The following is a 10,705-nucleotide window of genomic DNA, read 5'->3' as shown; positions in this document are numbered from 1 at the left end:
AACTAGAATGTATTGAGTTGTAGTAAACTCCCAACCTGCAAGGCAGTAATGAGGTAAACATGAGGTGCCAACTAGAATGTATTGAGTTGTAGTAAACTCCCAACCTGCAAGGCAGTAATGAGGTAAACATGAGGTGCCAACTAGAATGTATTGAGTTGTTGTAGTAAACTCCCAACCTGCAAGGCAGTAATGAGGTAAACATGAGGTGCCAACTAGAATGTATTGAGTTGTAGTAAACTCCCAACCTGCAAGGCAGTAATGAGGTAAACATGAGGTGCCAACTAGAATGTATTGAGTTGTAGTAAACTCCCAACCTGCAAGGCAGTAATGAGGTAAACATGAGGTGCCAACTAGAATGTATTGAGTTGTAGTAAACTCCCAACCTGCAAGGCAGTAATGAGGTAAACATGAGGTGCCAACTAGAATGTATTGAGTTGTAGTAAACTCCCAACCTGCAAGGCAGTAATGAGGTAAACATGAGGTGCCAACTAGAATGTATTGAGTTGTAGTAAACTCCCAACCTGCAAGGCAGTAATGAGGTAAACATGAGGTGCCAACTAGAATGTATTGAGTTGTAGTAAACTCCCAACCTGCAAGGCAGTAATGAGGTAAACATGAGAGTGTAGTAACCAACTAGTGAGGTATAGAGTGTGTTGTAAAACTCCCAACTAAGAATGTATTGAGTTATTGAGTTAGTAAACTCCCAACCTGCAAGGCAGTAATGAGGTAAACATGAGGTGCCAACTAGAATGTATTGAGTTGTAGTAAACTCCCAACCTGCAAGGCAGTAATGAGGTAAACATGAGGTGCCAACTAGAATGTATTGAGTTGTAGTAAACTCCCAACCTGCAAGGCAGTAATGAGGTAAACATGAGGTGCCAACTAGAATGTATTGAGTTGTAGTAAACTCCCAACCTGCAAGGCAGTAATGAGGTAAACATGAGGTGCCAACTAGAATGTATTGAGTTGTAGTAAACTCCCAACCTGCAAGGCAGTAATGAGGTAAACATGAGGTGCCAACTAGAATGTATTGAGTTGTAGTAAACTCCCAACCTGCAAGGCAGTAATGAGGTAAACATGAGGTGCCAACTAGAATGTATTGAGTTGTAGTAAACTCCCAACCTGCAAGGCAGTAATGAGGTAAACATGAGGTGCCAACTAGAATGTATTGAGTTGTAGTAAACTCCCAACCTGCAAGGCAGTAATGAGGTAAACATGAGGTGCCAACTAGAATGTATTGAGTTGTAGTAAACTCCCAACCTGCAAGGCAGTAATGAGGTAAACATGAGGTGCCAACTAGAATGTATTGAGTTGTAGTAAACTCCCAACCTGCAAGGCAGTAATGAGGTAAACATGAGGTGCCAACTAGAATGTATTGAGTTGTAGGTAAACTCCCAAATGTATTGAGTTGTAGTAAACTGCAAGGCAGTAATGAGGTAAACATGAGGTGCCAACTAGAATGTATTGAGTTGTAGTAAACTCCCAACCTGCAAGGCAGTAATGAGGTAAACATGAGGTGCCAACTAGAATGTATTGAGTTGTAGTAAACTCCCAACCTGCAAGGCAGTAATGAGGTAAACATGAGGTGCCAACTAGAATGTATTGAGTTGTAGTAAACTCCCAACCTGCAAGGCAGTAATGAGGTAAACATGAGGTGCCAACTAGAATGTATTGAGTTGTAGTAAACTCCCAACCTGCAAGGCAGTAATGAGGTAAACATGAGGTGCCAACTAGAATGTATTGAGTTGTAGTAAACTCCCAACCTGCAAGGCAGTAATGAGGTAAACATGAGGTGCCAACTAGAATGTAGGCAAGTAATGAGGTAAACATGAGGTGCCAACTAGAATGTATTGAGTTGTAGTAAACTCCCAACCTGCAAGGCAGTAATGAGGTAAACATGAGGTGCCAACTAGAATGTATTGAGTTGTAGTAAACTCCCAACCTGCAAGGCAGTAATGAGGTAAACATGAGGTGCCAACTAGAATGTATTGAGTTGTAGTAAACTCCCAACCTGCAAGGCAGTAATGAGGTAAACATGAGGTGCCAACTAGAATGTATTGAGTTGTAGTAAACTCCCAACCTGCAAGGCAGTAATGAGGTAAACATGAGGTGCCAACTAGAATGTATTGAGTTGTAGTAAACTCCCAACCTGCAAGGCAGTAATGAGGTAAACATGAGGTGCCAACTAGAATGTATTGAGTTGTAGTAAACTCCCAACCTGCAAGGCAGTAATGAGGTAAACATGAGGTGCCAACTAGAATGTATTGAGTTGTAGTAAACTCCCAACCTGCAAGGCAGTAATGAGGTAAACATGAGGTGCCAACTAGAATGTATTGAGTTGTAGTAAACTCCCAACCTGCAAGGCAGTAATGAGGTAAACATGAGGTGCCAACTAGAATGTATTGAGTTGTAGTAAACTCCCAACCTGCAAGGCAGTAATGAGGTAAACATGAGGTGCCAACTAGAATGTATTGAGTTGTAGTAAACTCCCAACCTGCAAGGCAGTAATGAGGTAAACATGAGGTGCCAACTAGAATGTATTGAGTTGTAGTAAACTCCCAACCTGCAAGGCAGTAATGAGGTAAACATGAGGTGCCAACTAGAATGTATTGAGTTGTAGTAAACTCCCAACCTGCAAGGCAGTAATGAGGTAAACATGAGGTGCCAACTAGAATGTATTGAGTTGTAGTAAACTCCCAACCTGCAAGGCAGTAATGAGGTAAACATGAGGTGCCAACTAGAATGTATTGAGTTGTAGTAAACTCCCAACCTGCAAGGCAGTAATGAGGTAAACATGAGGTGCCAACTAGAATGTATTGAGTTGTAGTAAACTCCCAACCTGCAAGGCAGTAATGAGGTAAACATGAGGTGCCAACTAGAATGTATTGAGTTGTAGTAAACTCCCAACCTGCAAGGCAGTAATGAGGTAAACATGAGGTGCCAACTAGAATGTATTGAGTTGTAGTAAACTCCCAACCTGCAAGGCAGTAATGAGGTAAACATGAGGTGCCAACTAGAATGTATTGAGTTGTAGTAAACTCCCAACCTGCAAGGCAGTAATGAGGTAAACATGAGGTGCCAACTAGAATGTATTGAGTTGTAAACTCCCAACCTGTAACTCCCAACCTGCAAGGCAGTAATGAGGCAGTAATGAGGTAAACATGAGGTGCCAACTAGAATGTATTGAGTTGTAGTAAACTCCCAACCTGCAAGGCAGTAATGAGGTAAACATGAGGTGCCAACTAGAATGTATTGAGTTGTAGTAAACTCCCAACCTGCAAGGCAGTAATGAGGTAAACATGAGGTGCCAACTAGAATGTATTGAGTTGTAGTAAACTGCAAGGCAGTAATGAGGTAAACATGAGGTGCCAACTAGAATGTATTGAGTTGTAGTAAACTCCCAACCTGCAAGGCAGTAATGAGGTAAACATGAGGTGCCAACTAGAATGTATTGAGTTGTAGTAAACTCCCAACCTGCAAGGCAGTAATGAGGTAAACATGAGGTGCCAACTAGAATGTATTGAGTTGTAGTAAACTCCCAACCTGCAAGGCAGTAATGAGGTAAACATGAGGTGCCAACTAGAATGTATTGAGTTGTAGTAAACTCCCAACCTGCAAGGCAGTAATGAGGTAAACATGAGGTGCCAACTAGAATGTATTGAGTTGTAGTAAACTCCCAACCTGCAAGGCAGTAATGAGGTAAACATGAGGTGCCAACTAGAATGTATTGAGTTGTAGTAAACTCCCAACCTGCAAGGCAGTAATGAGGTAAACATGAGGTGCCAACTAGAATGTATTGAGTTGTAGTAAACTCCCAACCTGCAAGGCAGTAATGAGGTAAACATGAGGTGCCAACTAGAATGTATTGAGTTGTAGTAAACTCCCAACCTGCAAGGCAGTAATGAGGTAAACATGAGGTGCCAACTAGAATGTATTGAGTTGTAGTAAACTCCCAACCTGCAAGGCAGTAATGAGGTAAACATGAGGTGCCAACTAGAATGTATTGAGTTGTAGTAAACTCCCAACCTGCAAGGCAGTAATGAGGTAAACATGAGGTGCCAACTAGAATGTATTGAGTTGTAGTAAACTCCCAACCTGCAAGGCAGTAATGAGGTAAACATGAGGTGCCAACTAGAATGTATTGAGTTGTAGTAAACTCCCAACCTGCAAGGCAGTAATCCCAACCTGCAAGAGTAATGAGGTAAACATGAGGTGCCAACTAGAATGTATTGAGTTGTAGTAAACTCCCAACCTGCAAGGCAGTAATGAGGTAAACATGAGGTGCCAACTAGAATGTATTGAGTTGTAGTAAACTCCCAACCTGCAAGGCAGTAATGAGGTAAACATGAGGTGCCAACTAGAATGTATTGAGTTGTAGTAAACTCCCAACCTGCAAGGCAGTAATGAGGTAAACATGAGGTGCCAACTAGAATGTATTGAGTTGTAGTAAACTCCCAACCTGCAAGGCAGTAATGAGGTAAACATGAGGTGCCAACTAGAATGTATTGAGTTGTAGTAAACTCCCAACCTGCAAGGCAGTATGTATTGAGTTGTAGAATGTATTGTAAACTCCCAACCTGCAAGGCAGTAATGAGGTAAACATGAGGTGCCAACTAGAATGTATTGAGTTGTAGTAAACTCCCAACCTGCAAGGCAGTAATGAGGTAAACATGAGGTGCCAACTAGAATGTATTGAGTTGTAGTAAACTCCCAACCTGCAAGGCAGTAATGAGGTAAACATGAGGTGCCAACTAGAATGTATTGAGTTGTAGTAAACTCCCAACCTGCAAGGCAGTAATGAGGTAAACATGAGGTGCCAACTAGAATGTATTGAGTTGTAAAACAACCTGCAAGGCAGTAATGAGGTAAACATGAGGTGCCAACTAGAATGTATTGAGTTGTAGTAAACTCCCAACCTGCAAGGCAGTAATGAGGTAAACATGAGGTGCCAACTAGAATGTATTGAGTTGTAGTAAACTCCCAACCTGCAAGGCAGTAATGAGGTAAACATGAGGTGCCAACTAGAATGTATTGAGTTGTAGTAAACTCCCAACCTGCAAGGCAGTAATGAGGTAAACATGAGGTGCCAACTAGAATGTATTGAGTTGTAGTAAACTCCCAACCTGCAAGGCAGTAATGAGGTAAACATGAGGTGCCAACTAGAATGTATTGAGTTGTAGTAAACTCCCAACCTGCAAGGCAGTAATGAGGTAAACATGAGGTGCCAACTAGAATGTATTGAGTTGTAGTAAACTCCCAACCTGCACTGAGATGCCATTCAGGAGCGATCTAATCAAATAATCCTCTTTGGCACCTCATTGGAAACAGTGTAACCGGATGGGCTCCAGGCTGCATCACATCTGGCCGTGATCGGAGTCCCCAACACTAAAGGCGTGGCGCAGTGGTCTATTGTACATCTGGCCGTGATCGGGAGTCCGTGCAGCGCATCTCATCTGGCCGTGATCGGGAGTCCCGTAAGAGGCGTCACTCTGCAGTACCTGGTTTGAATCCAGGCTGCATCATTGTACATCTGGCCGTGATCGGGAGTCCCGTAGTCCCGGCCGTATTGTAGGGCGGGGCGGAGCGCATTTGGCCGTATTGTACATCTGGCCGTGATCAGTCTGGGGCGGAGCGTGATCATCTGGCCGAGTCCCGTAGTACATCTGGCCGTGATCGGAGTCCCGTAGGGCAGCGCATTTGGCCGTATTGTACATCTGGCCGTGATCGGGAGTCCCGTAGGGCGGAGCGGGCCGTAGTACATCTGGCCGTGATCGGGAGTCCTGTAGGGCGGCGCGCATTTGGCGTATTGTAAAATAAGAATTTGTTCTTAACTGACATATACTTAAGCAAAAGCATATACGCAACAACTTCAATGATTTTTACTGAATTAGTTCATATAAGGATATCAATCAATTTAAATAAATTCCTTAGGCCCTAATCTATGGATGTCACATGACTGGGCAGGGGCTCAGCCATGGGTGGGCCTGGGAGGGCATAGGGCCCACCCACTGGGGAGCCAGGTCCACCCACTGGGGAGCCAGGTCCACACACTGGGGAGCCAGGTCCACCCACTGGGAGCCAGGTCCACCCACCAGGTGGGGAGCCAGGTCCACCCACTGGGGAGCCAGGTCCACACACTGGGGAGCCAGGTCCACACTGGGGAGCCAGGTCCACCCACTGGGGAGCCAGGTCCACCCACTGGGGAGCCAGGTCCACACACTGGGAGCCAGGTCCACCCACTGGGGAGCCAGGTCCACCCACTGGGGAGCCAGGTCCACCCACTGGGGAGCCAGGTCAGAACTGGGGAGACAGGTTTTCCACTGGGGAGACAGGTCCAAACTGGGGAGCCAGGTCCACACACTGGGGAGCCAGGTCCACCCACTGGGGAGCCAGGCCCACCCACTGGGAGCCAGGTCCACCCACTCAGTTGGGGAGCCAGGTCCATGGGGAGCCAGGTCCACCCACTGGGGAGCCAGGTCCACACACTGGGGAGCCAGGTCCACACACTGAGCCAGGTCCACACACTGGGGAGCCAGGTCCACCCACTGGGGAGCCAGGTCCACCCACTGGGGAGCCAGGTCCACCCACTGGGTCCACCCACTGGGGAGCCAGGTCCACCCACGGGGAGCCAGGTCCACCCACTGGGGGCTGGTCGTGGGGAGCCAGGTCCACACACTGGGGAGCTGTGGTCCACCCACTGGGGCCAGGTCCACCCACTGGGCCAGGTCCACCCACTGGGGAGCCAGGTCCACACACTGGGGAGCCAGGTCCACACACTGGGGAGCCAGGTCCACACACTGGCTCCACCCACTGGGGAGCGGTCCACCCACTGGGGAGCCAGGTCCACCTGGTCCACCCACTGGGGAGCCAGGTCCACACACTGAGGAGCCAGGTCCACACACTGGGAGCCCACCCACTGGGTTGGCCATGGTCCACACTGGGGAGCCAGGTCCACCCACTGGGGAGCCAGGTCCACCCACTGGGGAGCCAGGTCCACACACTGGGAGCCAGGTCCACACACTGGGGAGCAGGTCCACCCACTGGGGAGCCAGGTCCACCCACTGGGAGCCAGGTTCAGCCAATCAGAATGTGGTTTTTTTCCCCACAAAAGAGCTTTATCACAGGAAATTAGTTTCATCAGCTGTCCGGGTGGCTGGTCTGGATGATCCCAGGTGAAGAAGTTGAGTGGAGGTCCTGGGTTGGCATGGTTACACGTGGTCTGCGGTTGTGATGCCGGTTGGACGTATCGCCAAATTCTTTAAAACGACGTTGGAGGCGGCTTATGGTAGAGAAATGAACATTAAAAATTCTCTGGCTACAGCTCTGGTGGACATTCCTGCTGTCAGCATGCCAATTGCAACGCTCCCTCAACTTGAGACATCCTGTGGCCATTGTGTTGTGACAAAAAATGTGCATTTTTTGTGGCTTTTTAATTGTCACCCAGCACAATGTGCACCTGTGTAACGATCACGCTGTTTAATCAGGTTCTCGATATGCCACACCTTTCAGATGGATGGATTCTCTTGGTAAAGGAGAAACACTCACTAACAGGGATTAGAGCACAACAGTTGAGCGACATATGCTTTTATGTGCTTATAGATCATTTCAGGTCATGAAACGTTACATGTTGCATTTATATTTTAGTTCAGTGTAAACACACACCGGCATAACGGGAGTAAATGAAGACAGTTTTTCAGCGACACTCCATATTTGGTGAATCAATAAACGTATTTTGAACATGAACGCAGCTGGTTAATAATGGGATTTTGAATCTGAGCTTCATCTAGAAGCGATCCGTCTCTTCTACGATCATAGTTGGAGACGCCTAATTAATGGAGCATCTAGAAGTTTGTCTTAGCTACGATCATAGTTAGTAATAGATCCGTCTCTTAGCTACGATCATAGTTAGAGACGCCTCTAATGCAGACAGAGATAATGGTTCAAGTCTAATGCAAGCGATCCGTCTCTTTAGCTACGATCATAGTTAGAGACGCCTCTAATGCACAGAGATAATGGTTCATCTAGCTAATCATAGTTAGAGACGCCTCTAATCCATCTCTCCGTCTCTTAGCTACAATCATAGTTAGAGACGCCTCTAATGGACAGAGATAATGGTTCATCTAGCTACGATCAATAGTTAGACGCGCATCCGTCCGTCTTAGCTACGATCATATCATGGACAGAGATAATGGATCATCTAGAAGATCCGCTCTTTAGCGCCTAGAGACGCCTCTAATGGACAGAGATAATGGTTCATCTAGCTACGATCATAGTTAGAGACGCCTCTAATGCATGGTTCATCGTCTCTTAGCTACGATCATAGTTAGAGACGCCTCTAATGGACAGAGATAATGGATCATCTAGAAGCGATCCGTCTCATTTAGCTAGAGAGATAATGGTTCGATCATAGTTAATGAGACGCCTCTAATGGACAGAGATAATGGTTCATCTAGAAGCGATCCGTCTCTTAGCTACGATCATAGTTAGAGAGACACAGAGATAATGGATCATCTAATGGAGACAGACAGAGATAATGGTTCATCTAGAAGCGATCCGTTTAGCTACGATCATAGTTAGAGACGCCTCTAATGACAGAGATAATGGATCATCTAGAAGCGCTACGATCATAGTTAGAGACGCCTCTAATGCAGAGAGATAATGGTTCATCTAGCTCCGTCTCTTAGCTAATCATAGTTAGAGACGCCTCTAATGCAGAGAGATAATGGATCATCTAGAAGCGATCCGTCTACGATCATAGTTAGAGCTCTAATGCAATAATGGATCATCTACGATCCGTCTCTTAGCTACGATCAAAATGCTCTCACGCCATAACAGTAACTAATGTCTAGGACGAACAATAGCTAGCTAACGTAACTATTATATGAGTTGATAAAAGATGCGTTGGTTAACTAATATACGTTTAGCTTTTTCCACTCAACTCAATCAAGGTCAATCGGCATCACTCCACTGCCACAAAATAAGCCAAAATAGCTCAATAACAACAATATGTACAGTAACTCCGATCGTTAACTAACAACAAGTTAATAGCTAACTAGAGGCTCACTTTAGACGATGTGCTAGGTAGATGACATGTTAAGTCATGCTAATAACTAACTATAGGCTCACTTTAGACGATGTGTTAGGTAAATGACATGTTAAGTCATGCTAATAGCTAACTATAGGCTCACTTTAGACGATTGACCTAATGACCTGTTAAGTCATGCTAAACCAAACACCGTAGCATAACGTTACCTGTTGACCTAATCCTAATCAGTTAAACCAAACACCGTAGCATAACGTTACCTGTTGACCTAATCACTATTCGGTTAAACCAAACACCGTAGCATAAACGTTACCTGTTGACCTAATCCTATTCGGTTAAACCAAACACCGTAGCATAACGTTACCTGTTGACCTAATCCTATTCAGTTAAACCAAACACCGTAGCATAACGTTACCTGTTGACCTAATCCTATTCAGTTAAACCAAACACCGTAGCATAACGTTACCTGTTGACCTAATCCTATTCAGTTAAACCAAACACCGTAGCATAACGTTACCTGTTGACCTAATCCTATTCAGTTAAACCAAACACCGTAGCATAACGTTACCTGTTGACCTAATCCTATTCAGTTAAACCAAACACCGTAGCATAACGTTACCTGTTGACCTAATCCTATTCAGTTAAACCAAACACCGTAGCATAACGTTACCTGTTGACCTAATCCTATTCGGTTAAACCAAACACCGTAGCATAACGTTACCTGTTGACCTAATCCTATTCAGTTAAACCAAACACCGTAGCATAACGTTACCTGTTGACCTAATCCTATTCGGTTAAACCAAACACCGTAGCATAACGTGACATGTTTACATTAGCTACAAATGTTAGTCAACTCACAAGGTATGGTAGTTATGTAGCTAGATACATAGATGTCTCTTCCCTCGGGCTAAAGGCTTTAGTGGCCCAGCATGTAACCTCCCCTTATCGCACCTCATTTTACTCACATTGTATATAGACTTGTTTTTCTACTGTATTATTGACTGTATGTTTGTTTACGTGTAACTCTGTGTTGTTGTATGTGTCGAACTGATTTGATTTATCTTGGTCGGGGTTTCAGATGTAAATGAGAACTTGTTTTCAACTGGCCTACCTGGTTAAATAAAGGTGGAATAAATAAATAAAAATCAAAAACAAGAAGACAACGCATGTTAGCTCCCCAGCTAGTATAACTAGCTTAGCTACAGCTAGCTACCTGTTGAGCTAGAAGCTGGCGTCGCAGCTTCTGCTTTTCCCGTATCTCCTGTAGGCGACTATTCATTTCTTTATCGGTGATTAAGTTTAATAAAGTATTTCGTTAGTTACACAAAAAAAATAGTTTAAAACTTTTTTTTTCGCGGCGGTGTCGGAGGTGGAAACGCTGTTTTACTCGAAAACAATGAACGTTAGTCGAGTTGTGATGACGTCCTTCCGGTTCGAATGTTGCGCATGTGATTTGCGTCACAGTTCGTCGCGTTCCTGTCTTTCTGCTGGTGCAATGGAGCAGATGCGACCACACGGTGGTGATGTTGTATCGCGTTATTCCACCGTGAATAAACTGTGAACAATGATCATCAGAAAGGCCGTTAGTCACCAATTCTCTCTACTTCCGCCCAAAGTGTGCTGGAAGAGGGGCGTTAACTTCCTCTAGCTAGCCCATGCCTC

The 10,705-nt window shown here is 45.1% G+C and overlaps 1 pseudogene; it reads right to left on the bottom strand.

Annotated features, from left to right (window-relative positions):
- LOC135569189 (N6-adenosine-methyltransferase non-catalytic subunit-like) overlaps positions 1 to 10,400 on the bottom strand; it is a 45,915-nt pseudogene extending 35,515 nt beyond the window's left edge.
- Positions 10,401 to 10,705: the final 305 nt, after the last annotated feature.

This window comes from Oncorhynchus nerka, unplaced genomic scaffold (genome assembly GCF_034236695.1).
Source record: "Oncorhynchus nerka isolate Pitt River unplaced genomic scaffold, Oner_Uvic_2.0 unplaced_scaffold_1179, whole genome shotgun sequence".
In the NCBI taxonomy this organism is placed as follows: Eukaryota; Metazoa; Chordata; class Actinopteri; order Salmoniformes; family Salmonidae; genus Oncorhynchus; species Oncorhynchus nerka.
This window is presented reverse-complemented; position numbering and strand designations above follow the sequence as displayed.